Raw genomic sequence first — 14,921 nt, 5'->3', positions numbered from 1 at the left:
CTGAGAAAGCTTTCCTCCCACAGTTTCCCATTAACATATTCACAGTTAATGAGCTCTAGAAGTCCAGTCTAAGGCCTGCCCTCACCCTTCACCCTCCCTCCAGGAGGGCAGGGCAATCCTCCCCTGACTGGCCTAGGATGCTCAGGGAAGTTCAGCAACAGTCAGGGACAGTCAGGGAGAGTCAGCGATCCAGCAGCACCTGCACCATGAGTGTCTCTGTGCTGAGTGTCATCAGACTCCTGGGCGGTATCTCTGGACTCCTGCAAGTGGCCTCCGTGCTAGGGCTGGTTCTGCTGCTGCTCAAGGCAACACAGCTGTACCTGCACAGGCGGTGGCTGCTCAGAGCAGTCCAGGAGTTCCCGTCCCCTCCTTCCCACTGGCTCTTCAGGCACATGCATGAGGTGAGAAGGACTGGAGGGGAGTGGAAATGCTGGGCATCCAGGGCTTGGAGCTTCATCCTGGTCATCAGATGCATCCCACATAGGCTTCTTGTGTGACCAGCACATGGGCCTTGGGGAACACCCAGCTTACTGCTCAGATTTTGGCTCCTCATTCCACTCCCAGGAGCTCCCTTCTGGAAGGAAGCCTTTGTTGGTGCCCTCAGGCTGGTCTCACCCTCTTTCTTTAAGTAGAGCTGCAGGCTGTAATGCAGTCCTGCCCTGCTGCTTCCTGAGGGCCCATGGGAGAATGAGGCACAAATAAGTCAGCTGCAAGAGAAAGGGAGCAGGGGTTGACAGTAGAGAAGACTGTCGCCCCAAACAACTCCTCAATACCGTATTTACTAGATACAAGATAAGAACTAACAAAGGAGCTGAAGACAGCTTATATATTAACCATACGCTTTATAGAAAATAAGAAAGAATAGGAGTTATACATTGATTTCAAATCTTTTAGATAAGCAAGGAGAGTAGGATATAAGGTCAAGCATTAGTATAGAATTTATACTTGAACAAGCACATTTAAGGGGATTATCTTGATAACTGATTAACGGTAAGCTGTCTCGAGCCAGGGGAGTAACATCCAAAAATGAAGCAGGCAGCGTTCCACACTGAGAGGGGCCAGGCATTCCCGGCTGCTCGGCTTCCAATACCTAAATCATCCTCTCCCCCAGAGACCTGTTGCTAATGCCTGTTCTTCTTAAGGTAACATTTAAGCATGCTTGCCAGGCTAGTTCAATTTCTCATGGGTTATATTTTAAGCACTACCTTGTTTTGAGAGACGGTTACACTGCACCTTAAGGATGATGGCTGTTCCTTCCCGAGTCTTCCCCCTCCTAGCTGAGGAGCCCCAGCTCCTCTCTCAGAACACCCTTCCTGATGCTTCCCTGTCCTGGCCACTCAATCCCATCCTCGAAGCCTAGCCCTGAGTTGCTTGGGAACACAGACAGCAGAGGGGTTCACAGCTTATGGAGACCATAGTCAGGAATCAGGCATCAGGTCCCTGGAAAATAGGCTCACTTGCCAGATTGGGGTGTCATGTCCGGTGCAAGGAACCAACCAGCTTGGTTTGCCCGAGACTATGAGGTGTTCCAGACTGGTGATTTCAGTGTTAAAACCCTGACAAGGGGGCGCCTGGGTGGCTCAGTGGGTTAAGCCGCTGCCTTCGGCTCAGGTCATGATCTCAGGGTCCTGGGATCGAGTCCCACATCGGGCTCTCTGCTCAGCAGGGAGCCTGCTTCCTCCTCTCTGTCTCTCTCTGCCTGCCTGTCTGCCTGCTTGTGATCTCTCTCTGTCAAATAAATAAATAAAATCTTAAAAAAAAAAAAAACCCTGACAAGTTACTGGCACTCATGAGAGAGAAGTTTTCCAGGATGGGGCAGATAAAGAGTATTGACATTGAGCTGCACCATTAAAAGAATCTGTTTACCTCCTAGTTCTCCTTCCCCAACCACAGTACTGTGGGATCCTTGGGCTGAGGATGTCACCCCCTTCCAGTACCCAGTTACCAGCACAGAGCTAACCCCAAGAGATGCCTGAGCAGGTTGTGGAATGACAGAGGAAGGAGCAGCTTGCAGCTAGATGGAGATGGTACTTACTCTCCAGCTCTGTCAGTACTGGTCCTTCAGCAGGGGAATCAGTAAGTGGGGGCATGTGAGGAGGGGCTATCTTGTGGTGTGTGGATTGAACAAACCTAGCCCAGGGATGTTGCTGAGGAGGCCAAGCAATTTCAGCTAAATGGAACCAAAGACAGAAACTTCACATCAGCCACAGGGAGACAGTCATGGGCCAGTTTCTTCATGCAAATTGTTGCACTAATGACTTCCAGATAGTCCATTTGGAGAAATTGAGACCTTTTGCTAGATGCAGTTGTCACCTTTCTGAGCTAGGATTTGACCTAAGCAACCACTAAAATTTCCTCCACTGACTCCCATTACACGAATGGTATGGATACTGTAAGCACATGAGTTCTACTTCTGTAACTCCTATTACCCCCAGTGCCCAATCAGCTCTCAGCTTCTGCTGGCCTAATATATTGCAGCCATATTTTTCTTCCTCCTACAAATCTGAGACTTCATTTACTCAGTACCTCTGTTATTGGCTAAGTCAGGAATTAGATTGCCATGTGCAGTAGGTTAAAGTTAGTCTTTCAGGCCAGGTGACAATTGACAAGTTAGACGGGGAAGCATATGGGCTCTGAACTAAGCTTCCTGGATTCTACCCTAGTTCTGCCACATACTTCAAATACTTGCTCTATCCCTCTGTTTCCTCATCGGTGAAATGGGGATCATGATGATGATGATATGATCATGAATATAGTCCTGTGTGAGTTATACTAATCTCTGAATGTCACCTGGCACAGACATAAGGTCACTATTACACTCTAATTATAAAAATTGAAGATAATGGTAATGCCTATGAACGACTAGCATGTTTATAGGTTATCAAACCTGCCACACTAAATAGGGCTGAAATCAGTCAGGAACCATGAAAGGGGAACTCCTGTATGGGAATCCATGACCCAACAACCTCGTCTTTTCCCAGATTCTCCCTCCTGTCTTGGAGACCACAGGTCAGCACCGCCCACAGCACGTGATAATTGATTGCCTGTGCTGACCCTTTATTTTCTATCCACTGTCCTGGTATCTCACTTGGGGACATTTTTGTGACCCCAGTTCCTAAGAGGGGTCAGGTAAAACAGCTGCCATGGAGCACTGCCTGTGTGAGTGTCCGCAGCCTGAAAGCCAGTAGACACTGAGTATCAGTCTACAGAGTTACTGCCACTGCCACTATGGGCACCATGTCCTCTCTAATAGTCTCAACTGGCCCTGGCCACATCTTCTCAGGAAGAGATGGCTGTCCCAAGCGGTTGTCTGGAAACCTAACAGACCAGTGGGTGTCAGAGTGACCCAGGGAGAGAAAGAACCAGGCAGAACACTATCTAGCTTTTTGGGGTCCCCAGAGGATCTACTGACACAACCCAGGAGTGTGAGTTTCTGGAAGCCAGCTGGCTTGGAGAGCAAGCAATTGGAAAGGAGGCAAGCAGCTGTGCTGAAACAGGATTCCCCAGGAGCCCCTGCTACACAGGTTTGAGGGACCCTGGAGGATGAGGTAACACAGCTTCATGGTAAGAGGCTCCCACTATGCAGTCCCTGCACTGGATCTAAGCAGAAGGGTGGTCGCAGCAATGGACATGACCTGGGAGCACAGAGAAGCCTCTTTAAGTCATTGGACAACACATCACAGTAGAGGGCATGATTGACTTCCCCACCTCTACTCCCACTAGAACATAAGTTTCATGAATCTGGAATCCCTATCAGAGCCTTGCTCATCAAAAACATTTCCAAACTCCTAATCACTGCTGATATCCAGAACTATCTTCATGTGGACATCCTACCCTCCACCCCCTCTCCAAGCACTGGACCTAAAGAGGAAGAGGTTTTATTGATTTGTCTTTCCCTTGGTTACAGTTCCAAAAGGGTCAGGAGCTACAAGAGCTTCAGAAAAGGGCAGAGAAATATCCATGTGCCAGTCCTCGCTGGCTATGGGGGAGCAGGGTTAGCCTCATAGTCTATGACCCAGACTACATGAAGGTGATCCTGGGGCGATCAGATGAGTGCAAACCACTTGTCTGTTGGAGGGGTTCTTCCCTCTTGGATACATTCCTGGGGACTGTGACATTTCAGGAGAGACTCCTGGCTCAGGCATAAATATCTGATCCTCTAACTGCCATTTTTCCAGCCCAAGAGCCAGCAGAAACCCAAATACAGTTACTCTATTTGAAAGTTTAAATACCTGTAAGGAATTGCCTTTTCGCTTTCTCCTTCCTTGCATCCTTTATTCCTTCCTTCCTTCTTTCTATTCCTTCCTTTCTTTCTTTCTCTCTTTCTTTCTTCTTCCTTCCTTCTTTCCTTCCTTCCTTTATGCCTTCCTTCCTTTCCTCTCTTTCCTCCTTTCTTTCTTTCTTAATTTCCTTCCTTCCTTTACTCACACCTTCCTTTTCTCCTTCCTTCCCTCTCTCCTCTTTCTTCCTTCCCTCTTTCCACTTTTCATTCTTTCCATCTTTTATTCTTTCCTTCTTTCTTTCTAACTTTCTTCACCACAGTGGTGTGATCCCAGAACTCAAGACAATTTCTTATTCATGATGGCTTGCGTGGAACCCCAATTTGTTGCCTGTGCTGGCACGTGGAATGACTGAGCCACCACAGAAAATCAAAAACAAAAACAAAAAAAGTAAGAATACAAAAATAAATAAATAAAAACCACTGGTCAAGCTACTGTCTTCTCACTAGCACTGAGGACAGAAGCTATATTTGTTACTGATGCAACTTCCAACTCAACAGGCCTCTGTGGTGGAACACTCAGTCTGCCTTCCCGAGCCCACAGTAACTATCAGGAAAGACATAGAGTCCTGGTTGGAAGGCAAGTGGGAGCTGGATTGACACAAACTGCCAGCTGACAATCATCATGAAGGGATGGGGGACAATAGTCTAGACCACTGCTACCTCCTGGGGCAGCCTGTCTTAGTTGGTCACCTCCAGTTTCCTCTAATGCCTTTCTTACTTTCAGACCCGAAGTCTGATGGTTCTTACAGATTCATGGCTCCCTGGATAGGTAAGCATAGTTAACAAGAACTATGGTTCACCTTCTGCTTAGGTTGCCAACAAATATCCATTTGGCCCAGACAAATATGAGGTGACCAGCACCACAGTCACTCCACTCAACTCTGAATTGAGCTTCCTCTCTCTTCTTCAGATAAAAACCTCACCCCTTCCTAATGGAAGGGGAGCCCTCCTGCAGCTCAGTTTCTCCCACATCACTTCTCAGTCCTCCATAATGATCTCAGACTAACTTTTCATTGAAGTCCTCCATTAACCCAGTGCTACTCTGTTTCAACCTCGATCTCACAGCTGTGCACCAGGGTTGGGAAGCCCCCTTCCTGACATGCACTGTCCTTTCCTGCCTTGTCCAGGATGCCCTTCTTCTGACACCCTGGGTTCCTCCCCAGTTGTCCCCAGACAACTCTTGAGAGGTTCCTTCCCCACACACACACCCATTGCGGTCCAGGGTATGGTTTGCTCCTGTTGAATGGGAAGACGTGGTTCCAGCACCAGAGAACGCTGACCCCAGCCTTCCACTATGACATCCTGAAGCCCTATGTGGGGCTCATGGCCGACTCTGTCCAAGTGATGCTGGTAAGTTCAACCCCTGCTCACCTGCACACTCACACCCACAGCACAGTTCACAAAGTCCACTCTAAGACAGCTGTGTCCCTCAGACATCCATTAGACATGGCCCCCAGAATCACAGCTTATACCATACTATGAGACAGGATCCCCTGGGGATGGATGGAACAAGAAAGTATCTGGGCACCTGTTTACATCCACCCTTTGCTCACAGCCCACAGGAGAGACAGTCATGGTGGATAAAGTGTCTCTTCTTGTCCTTCTTCCAGGTCTTTGACTTGGACAGGAAGAGTAGCCAATGCCCCTAGACAACAGGACAAACTGTCCCTGGCTGGCCTGAACAGTAGCAGCTTCAGTGGCAAGGTGGACATCCCATGATGTTACTCAGATGGGCTCTGGACTAGGGCTGAAGGTTTCTCATGGATTTTAGCCATTCTGTGCAATGAAATGGAGACCAAGTCTCTACCCTCCAGCGCTGGGTCTTGCCATAACATCACCTCTGAGCCTGACTCTATTTCTCACTCACTGTGCTCAGCTGACATTTGTTGAGTGAGAGGAACTGAAGTCCCTGATATCCCTTCTTTAGAAACCCCAGTCTTAGCCCCTTGATCTTTCCTTTGCCTTGACTCTTGCTCCCTAAATTGGGACTACACCTGTTTTTCATGTGTACATCAACCCTAAGACACAAAATGTTGCCCCTTAGTCCCCTGAGGAACAATGTTTTCTGATCTCCTAAAAGGTGGTTACCACCAAACTTCTTCCTAAGTCAGATGATAAGAGATCATGATTAATTAAATAACAATTAACTAACTTTCTCAGACTACATTCTGAGAATATACTCACTGGATTACAAACAAATGGCTATATGGTCCTACACTGATGAAACACAATTGCTTTAGAAAGTGAGGGCATCTCATCAGAATATCTGGAGAGGCAGAGAGAGAGTCCAGCCTTGTCACTATGGGCCTTCTGGAGGAGTAGAGAAAGATATATGTGTCCCTCTACCACAGGGCAAATGGGAGGAGCTCCTCAGCCAGAACTCATTCTGGAGATCTTTGGACACAACTTCTTGATGACTTTGGACACCCTTATGAAGTGTGCCTTCAGCTACCAGGGCAACCAACAGGCAGATAGGTCAGTAAAATCCTTAGTTGCAGGGTCTTATTTCTTAGCAATTAGGGTGGACTATCTGAAAGGGAGTTAGCAAGCTTGGATGTTTACCAGCTTAAAAAGTCACGTTTTGCCGAGACCCCCTGGCCACAGTCAGATTCAGCCTGCGCCAAGCCTTCATTAGGCACAGACCTTGCTCTCTGCCACAGGAAGAAACCTGGATGCCAAAGTCCCTCATAAAGGGTTGAGGGTCTCAAAGATGTGAGAATGACATGAAAAACACCTAGGGTCTCCTGTCCCATTGATTGAGGAATGCTCCATACACAGGCCCACCACACTCCAGGTCACATGCCTCCCTCCATCCATCCATTCTGCATCCTCCTTTTCAGGCCACTCCCCGTCCTACCTTCAAGTCATTCGGGACCTGAACAACCTCATGTTTTCCCGGATAAGGAATGTTTTCTACCAGAAAGACATCATCTACAGACTGACCCCTGAAGGCCACTGGAACCACCAGATCTGCCAGCTTGCCCATCAACACGCAGGTTGTATCTGCCCTCTGGGAAGCTCCCCTCCTTCATCAGGCACATCCCAAAGGGACTGGCCCTTTACCCTCAGGCTAAGTCCTGCCCCTGGCTGCCCTTCCAGGACCTGGGAAACACCCAACCAGGTACTCCTCTGGTGCAGGTGTTAGGGTACCAGGTGCTATGCAAGAAGCTACATGTGTCACCCCATGGTGAAAGTTGAATGAGAGCCCCTACCAGCAACATTCAAGCAGAGCCTCCTTGGGCTCTGCTGTTGAGGGAGTGATGACCTGCAAGCACCTGGTGCTAGAGCTCCCACCCCAACAAACACACCCACTCCCATACTCCTCCTGATCCACCTGGCACCCTGACTGGGGCTACTGTGAGTGTCTGTGTCTGGGCACCCAGAGCGTTCAGCTCTGCCTGGGAACACTGTTCTGGACAGACCGAGTGATCAAGCTGAGGAAGGCTCAGCTGCAAGAGGAGGGAAACCTGGAGAAGGTCAGGAGCAAGAGGCACTTGGACTTCCTGGACATCCTCCTCTTTGCCCAAGTGAGTGTGGCAGGGAAGGCCTGAGGCTTTGCTTACAAGTGTGGAGGAGGGGTGCAAACTCAAACCCTGTCCTCACTCCATGTCTTCCCAGATGGAGAATGGGAGCAGCTTTTCTGATAAGGACCTCCGTGCGGAAGTGGACACCTTCATGTTTGAGGGCCATGACACCACAGCCAGTGGCATCTCCTGGATCCTCTATGCTTTGGCCACATATCCAGAGCATCAGCAGAAATGCCAGAAGGAGATCCAGAACCTCCTGGGGGATGGTTTCTCCATTACCTGGTGAGTGCTCATGAGACGGGAGGCCCCGACCCTTCAAGTAGAGAATTCCCTGGCTGCCAGGGCTTTGCCCACCCTTCAGGATAGTTTTGTTTAGGTACCACCTGGACCAGATGCCCTACACCACCATATGCGACTCTATCCAGGTGTTGGCGGAGAGCTCAGCAAGCCCATTACCTTCCCTGATGGACATTCCTTACCCAAAGGTGTGAACCTCCCCACTCTCCCTCCATAAACACTCGACAGGAACATGTGCGAGAAATCCACATATTCTGGGCAGTTGGTGCATGTCTTTCAGAGTCATTTCTCCCTCAAGAAAACCAATATTTCCTTTGTTTGTCAGATGAGGTATATGGTATGCTTCCCACAGTTTTTAATCCAAGAAATAAATACGTGACAGCCCCTGAATGCGGCTTTGGGTTTTGCTCTAATATTCTCATTCTTTGAGATATGAGTGTCTGAGAGACCATCAGACAGAGCAGGGGGATAGGAGGTCTTTCCTTATAGGGTCTAGGCTAATGAGAAACATCAGAGAATTCACCATCATGGCTCAGATGGTCCAGTCTCCATCATCTTCAGGATGATGGCAGAGAATAGCTGATGACCAGATCTGAGATCCCTGTCATCCTGCCACATCCTAGCTGGGTGCTCAGAGGCAAAGTGCTCAGCCTCTCTGAGGCTCAGGTGCTTCATGGGAACAAAAGAGTTCTGAGCCTTCACTAGAGGGTTGTTGTGAGGATGGAAGAGCTGATGTATATTCCCCAAGGGCTCATGGATGGTACTTGATGTGAGTTGTCCCGTGAGTTGTTCCAAAAAGTAAGCCTCCAGTTCTTCCCTGCTTTTCAGCCTGGTCATGGTTAATCTACCAACCTGTGCACACGTGTGTACCTGTTGTGCTATACCTGCCCCACCTCTCCTGCAATACTGTCATTCCATTCACAGTGATGAGAAAGGCTCTCATGGTGGCTGCAAGCTGTATGTGGGTGCACCTTGGCCCCACTAGCATGTATGTCCAGGCTTCTCTCTTCTGCTCCACAGGATTCTTAGTGACACTCTCCTTTTATGCCCTTCACCACAACCCAAAGGTGTGGCCAAACCCAGAGGTATGATGATCTTGGGAGCAGGTGGGATGACCTCTCCAGATCAAACCATCTTCCTGGCCCACCTCCGGGTGTGCTGTCCCTTGGATGATTGGAAGGAAGGACTTGACCACACCTGTCCTGGCCCTGGTGCTCCCTCTGCAGGTGTTTGACCCTTCCCGGTTTGCACTGGACTCCTCTCGACACAGCCATGCTTTCCTGCCCTTCTCAGGAGGACCGAGGTGAGGCACTTGTACCAGAATGGGAGGAGGCAGGAGCTATTTTGGGGGTACATACTTGATGTTTGTGACTTGCTATATTTATGTGGGTTTCTGTAGATATGCCCTGGCATGTTGGAGTGCTGGGAAAGAGGTATGTGTCTCTATGCAAAGAACGTTGGTAATCACTGAATGCCATGGAGACTTTGACCCATTGCTCTAACACAATTTCCATCCACAATTCAGTATCAGTGGGTGTTCCATAGCTCAGGGTATTCTTGTGAGTTCTTCATTTTGTGAGTATGACTTCACAGAATTAGATTTTCTCACATGTAATTTTCAAGTGTTGTCAAAGTCAAAGACAGGATGGACTCAAAAGTTGTCATTGCACACAATCTCAAACCAGCCTTTTCTACTTAACTCCCCATTCTGCCTCCACACTGCACCATTGACTACATTCCATGTGTTTCCATACTCAGCTTCCTGCCTTCCTCAAATATTTCAGCCATACACAGGAAAGTTTCCTACAGTCTCTTAGGGGCTTCATAAAGTACTCGACTAATCTGTGCTGTCGCTATATTTTTCACCAACCAAATGAATTATTGACTCTATGGTACTGGTCATGTACACTTGACAATTTTCCCAGGTGTCCAAACACTACATATGATCTGGGCTCTATATACCTTAATATTACACTTAGAGTCCAGACATCCAAATGGGCAAATATATAAAAATGAGGACATTAAATTGCATTTGGGAGATAATCCAATCTGTTGTATGTATATGACACTTGGCATTTGAACGTTACCTTGTGTGTAAAATGTAAAGCACATGTGAAGTAGCTGTTCAGTAGGATGACTATTGTCCAGTGTGGCTGCTGTGAAATCCTCCAGTGCTGCTGAGAGTGCCCTATAAATAGTAACTGCAGGAAACGTTGTAAGCAGTTACTAGAAAACTATTTTTTTTCCAAATTCAGAAATCTGACAATCCTTCACATACAGAGTGAACCCAATTTTACACAGCATCTTTAAGCAAATTGTGCTTCCAGATACTGGCTCCAGGATTTGTTTCTCCCTGGGATTGCATCCTTCCTCCTAGACATTGGTGCAAATCATGTGGCTGCCAGTAGAGATAGGAGAGGGGTAGATAGTTCAGTTCCTAGCTCAGAACTAATGGTTACTCATATTTTATTCCATTCAGGGTGGGATTCTTTTTCAGTTCAAGAGACATCATTCAATTATAATACTGTCTATCAAGCCTGTCTCTGTGTGCCAAGTCCTCTCCTATGAGATGGATTAGTGCCCTTGCCTCCAGGAGTTCACAGTCAAGAAACAAATGCCTCCACTTGAAAGAGACCTTCCTTCCTTCCTTCCTTCCTTCCTTTCCTTCCTTCCTTTCTTCTTTCTTTCCTTCCTTCCTTCCCTCCTTCCTTTCTTTCATTCATTTCCTAATTGACCCCACTGTAGGAAGCTCCATTTTCCTGGCACTGTCCTACTCTGGAAAGTGATGTGTCCTTGAGTAAAGTATTAGGGTGATGTATAGGAATGAAGAGGCACTGTGAGCAGGGGTGGGAGTGAAGGCAGGCTGGCATTGCCCTTAGCCTTGAGCATGGCAGGCAGAGGTGGAGGGAGGGCATTCTCTGGGATCTCCTCAGCAGGAGCTGAGCTGGGAGGAGGGGAGTTGAACAGGTGACAAGTGAGCCAACAACCTAGAGAGGACTTTGATATCAGCTGAGGCATGTGGATATGTTGTACCTATGATGGAGGGCATAGGAGGCTCGGAGCTGGGCCAGGGCATCAGAAGAGGGAATGGAGGCAGGAGACAGAAAAGTCTATGTGGGGAGGTTGAGGAAGGGCAGCAGAGACATTTCTGCAGTAGAATTGGAAAGCTATAGCAGTTTGTTGACTGAGGGGCCGAGGAAGATGGTGCAGCAAGTTGAGGGTCACTGAGGCTCTGCCCCTGCAGAAGCTTCCCTGTCGCCATTCTGACTTCCTTACCCAACTCCCTTGTCCTTTCTCTGAGGATCTGGACTCCTGTGTACTCCAGATGGCTAGGACCTGAAGGATGGCCCTGTGGTGCCGTGTCCTGCTCTTCACATTGTGAAACCTGAAATGGCATGTGCAAAGAGTGAACAACTTAATAATTAACTGTCTTACTGATCACTTGACTTGGTTCAAGGTGCTGACCTTTTTGTAACGGGATTTCAGGCCTGCTGAGAGCACGGATAGGAATAGGAGCTAATCCTGGAAGAGTGTAGGTTTTGTCAAAGGTCAAGGGAAGAGAGTGAAACAAGCAAGGCTAGGTAGGCATAAAGATGTGTGTGTGTCTTGAGGAAAATGGATCCAGGCTGGGCCCATGCAGGAGGGCCCTGAATGTGCTGTTTCTGGCAGGGGGTTTGAGGCATTTCTCATTTCCTTTTCCCTCCCTGATCCAGGAACTGCATTGGGAAACAATTTGCATGAATGAGATGAAGGTAGCGGTGACCCTAACCCTGCTCTGCTTTGAGTTGGCACCAGACTCAGGCTCCCTGTTCCCACTCCAAGAAGTGTGTTGATGTCCAAGAATGGGATCCACCTGCATCTCCGGAAGCTCCTCTAACCCTTGTGGGGATAAGGATGAGCCCCAAGGCCTCCTGCCTGCCATCATGTCTTCCTGTCATTCTCCCCTGTCTGCTGTCCTCTGCCCATTTCTTCCTTTCACTCTGCCCACTGCCAGCCTTCTGCTCTCCTCCTCTTGTGCATCAGACTGTCTGTACTTCTTCTGTCTTGTCCGCCTCACCCTTCCCCAGACATCCTATTTACTTATCTGTTACCCTTCTCCTACCACCTGAATCTGACCACCCACTGAACTTAATACCTGCCTGTTTCCCAGCCTTCTTGTCCTCTACATCTTTTTCTTTTTATGCCTATTTGATTGTCTCTATATTATTTTTGTCTGGTTGCTATAATAACCGATCATAGCCTTAGTGTCTTAGAATAAACCAGTCTGTTCTCTTATAGTTCTAGAGATCGAAGTCTAAAATGGATTTTGCTGGACCACAGCCAAGATATTGGTGTTTACACTACCACTAGTCTCCAAGAAAGAATCCCTTTCTCTGCCTGTTCCAGCATCAAGCTGCATTCTTTGTGATCTTTAGCTCCTGGAGCCTCCTTTTTCAAATCCAATAGCATCTTTCAATATCCTTTTGCTGCTGTCTTCATATCACCTTTCTTCCATAAGGACTTTTGTGATTAGACAGGTGCACTCAGATAATACAGACGTATCTCAGCTTCCAGGACATGGACTCTTTGGGAGCCATGATTCAGCCTGCTTAATCCCTATATGACTGCTGTGAGTCCATGTTTCCAGCTCTCTCCTGTTTTTTACCAGCATACCCATTTGTCATCACATACCCTCCTCTTCTTTCCTCCTCCCTCAAATAAATTTCTTAACATTGCATGGAGTGTGTGTTTTCTCTTGGAGGAAGATAAATGGAAGAGAAAAGAGAAAAGGGGAGGAAAGATGGAGGAGACAGGAAGGGAGATAATAATCAGCTCTGTGATGCCAGCACCCCAGAAGGGCTGGCTGTGTCCCATTGTCTCAGGCCATGGAGTGGTTGGCTTTCCAAGAGGTACTAGGAGGAACCCCTGTGGAGAAATGGATTGGCCAGTGGGAAAGAATATCAGACCCCAGTCAGCAAACTACTGATGGCACCTCTCCCACAGGACCCCTTCCCAGTCCCTTGCTTCTCTCGTCGACCAACCCTGCCCCATTATGTGATTGCTTGGGTACTGGTCCTCCTGACCCTGGACCCTGTCCTCAGGCCCTTTTTGTCCTTCTCCACCAGCCTTTCTCAACCCAGACATTATTGTTTCGTTGGTTCTAAACACAGATTTTCCTCCTGTCCTACTCCCTGCCATTCTTAGCCCAGACCCTGTATGTCACACACAGGCCTCCCCGAGACCTCTGCCTATGGTGTAATTCCACATTCTGCCTTCCTGAAGGGGCTTCTTCCCCAGCTGGTGCTTGCATCCAGGACCTTCCTTTCAGCCCCTTGGCTGCCTAGGTTACTGGGTTAGTTCAGCCATGCTTTGAGAAGGGGCAGTGTAGATGTTTCATGTTTGACCAAGGGCAGGAAAATAAACTGGGAAAGTGCTAGACGGGAAGGTTGGCAGATTCCCCAGCACCAGGTGGTGCAGAAGGGCAAGGGTTAGCCAAGCTCAGAGAGTTCAAGGCAATGGGAACTTGAAATTCTAGGTGGCCACCCATGGATAAACACAAGCTCTAACCACAGGATTATGTTGAGGATAAAGAATGTGACTAAGAAGTGGTCTTCTGGCTGCTGCCTGCTGGCTCTAGGCAAAGGAAAAAACCTAGGGTGAGTTCACACTCATATACATGACTCCCATGACACATATATGTGTAACTACACGTGTGTGTACCACTCACACACTCTACACTCTACCACGCATGTGCACAACAAAGGCCTGGGGTTGTAGGAGGCAACAGGGTATGTTTAACCAACTGAGCCACCCAAGCACCCACAACAGGGTATGTCTGGAGGGCTGGAAGGATTAAGTGGAGTTCATTTTGGTGCCCATTAGTCAGCTGCCTTGGTCCTCCCCTCCCTTGTGGAGCCTCCCCCTTCTGTCAAACTCTGGAGTTCTCAGCTCCATTTCCCATCAACATAAACTCTCAAAGAGATAGTCAATACACCTATGGAGTCTTGGTCAAAAGAGGTCAAAGTCAGAAGGGCTCAGTGCAAGCTATTTTCTGATGAGCATCTTGGAAGTTCCTTCTTCTGACACTGAAATAGGGTAAGTCCTGCCTTATACGTTTCTTGACAATCCAGAGATGAGGGAAGTAACAAGTCTTAGACTTGGGTGCCACCCATGGGCTGCAAGTGGTTATGACCTCTGTTTCTGCCCTCAGATGATGACTATTGATATCTACCTCTGCTTCTATGGAGAAAGGTCTATCCAGGGCCAGGACAGAGAGGGAAGTTGGTGGCATGGATGATACCCTGGCTGAGACCTCTGCATCCCAGCCTCAGGTGAGCAAGGAGGTCTGGGTCTTGACAGGGCTTTGCTGGAGTGAGCAGGTGGCCCATAGCCAACCTTCCCAGGCTGTGGTCTTTTTCTAAGAGGGGAAGCATCAATAGCAGGAAGGATGTGTCTCCAGATGGTACATCCCCAGGGCAACATATAGACATCCCCAAGTCCCAGGGCTAGAATTCCCCTCACTTATCAGGCCCCTTATTCTCCAGTGTCCTCCCCTTCACTGTTGTCTAATTCCTGGATTAGAACCTGCTAATGGCCTTACACCTAGGACCATAGAGATACATCAGGCAGCTGCTGCAGGGAGTACTGAAGAAGACTCTCTAATTCATCACATGGCCCCAGCCTGAGGCCCTCCCTCAAAGTCACTCTTTGCATCTTTGTACCTCACCTGCCTCAAGGCTTGATTCAAGCACTGTGTCTTCCAGGAAACCCCCCTTAAATGCCACTCTGCCACCTTCTTCAGCAAAAGCCTGAACACCCAGAGCACCAGGTGACAA

General features: G+C 48.4%; 1 pseudogene; it reads left to right on the top strand.

Annotated features, from left to right (window-relative positions):
* The first annotated feature begins 206 nt into the window (after positions 1-206).
* On the top strand, positions 207-12,823 carry LOC122899113 (annotated as a pseudogene).
* The last annotated feature ends 2,098 nt before the right edge of the window (positions 12,824-14,921 follow it).

Source organism: Neovison vison, chromosome 2, assembly GCF_020171115.1.
Source record: "Neovison vison isolate M4711 chromosome 2, ASM_NN_V1, whole genome shotgun sequence".
NCBI lineage: Eukaryota > Metazoa > Chordata > Mammalia > Carnivora > Mustelidae > Neogale > Neogale vison.
Note: the sequence above shows the minus strand (reverse complement) of the source record. Positions and strands in the feature narration are given on the sequence as shown.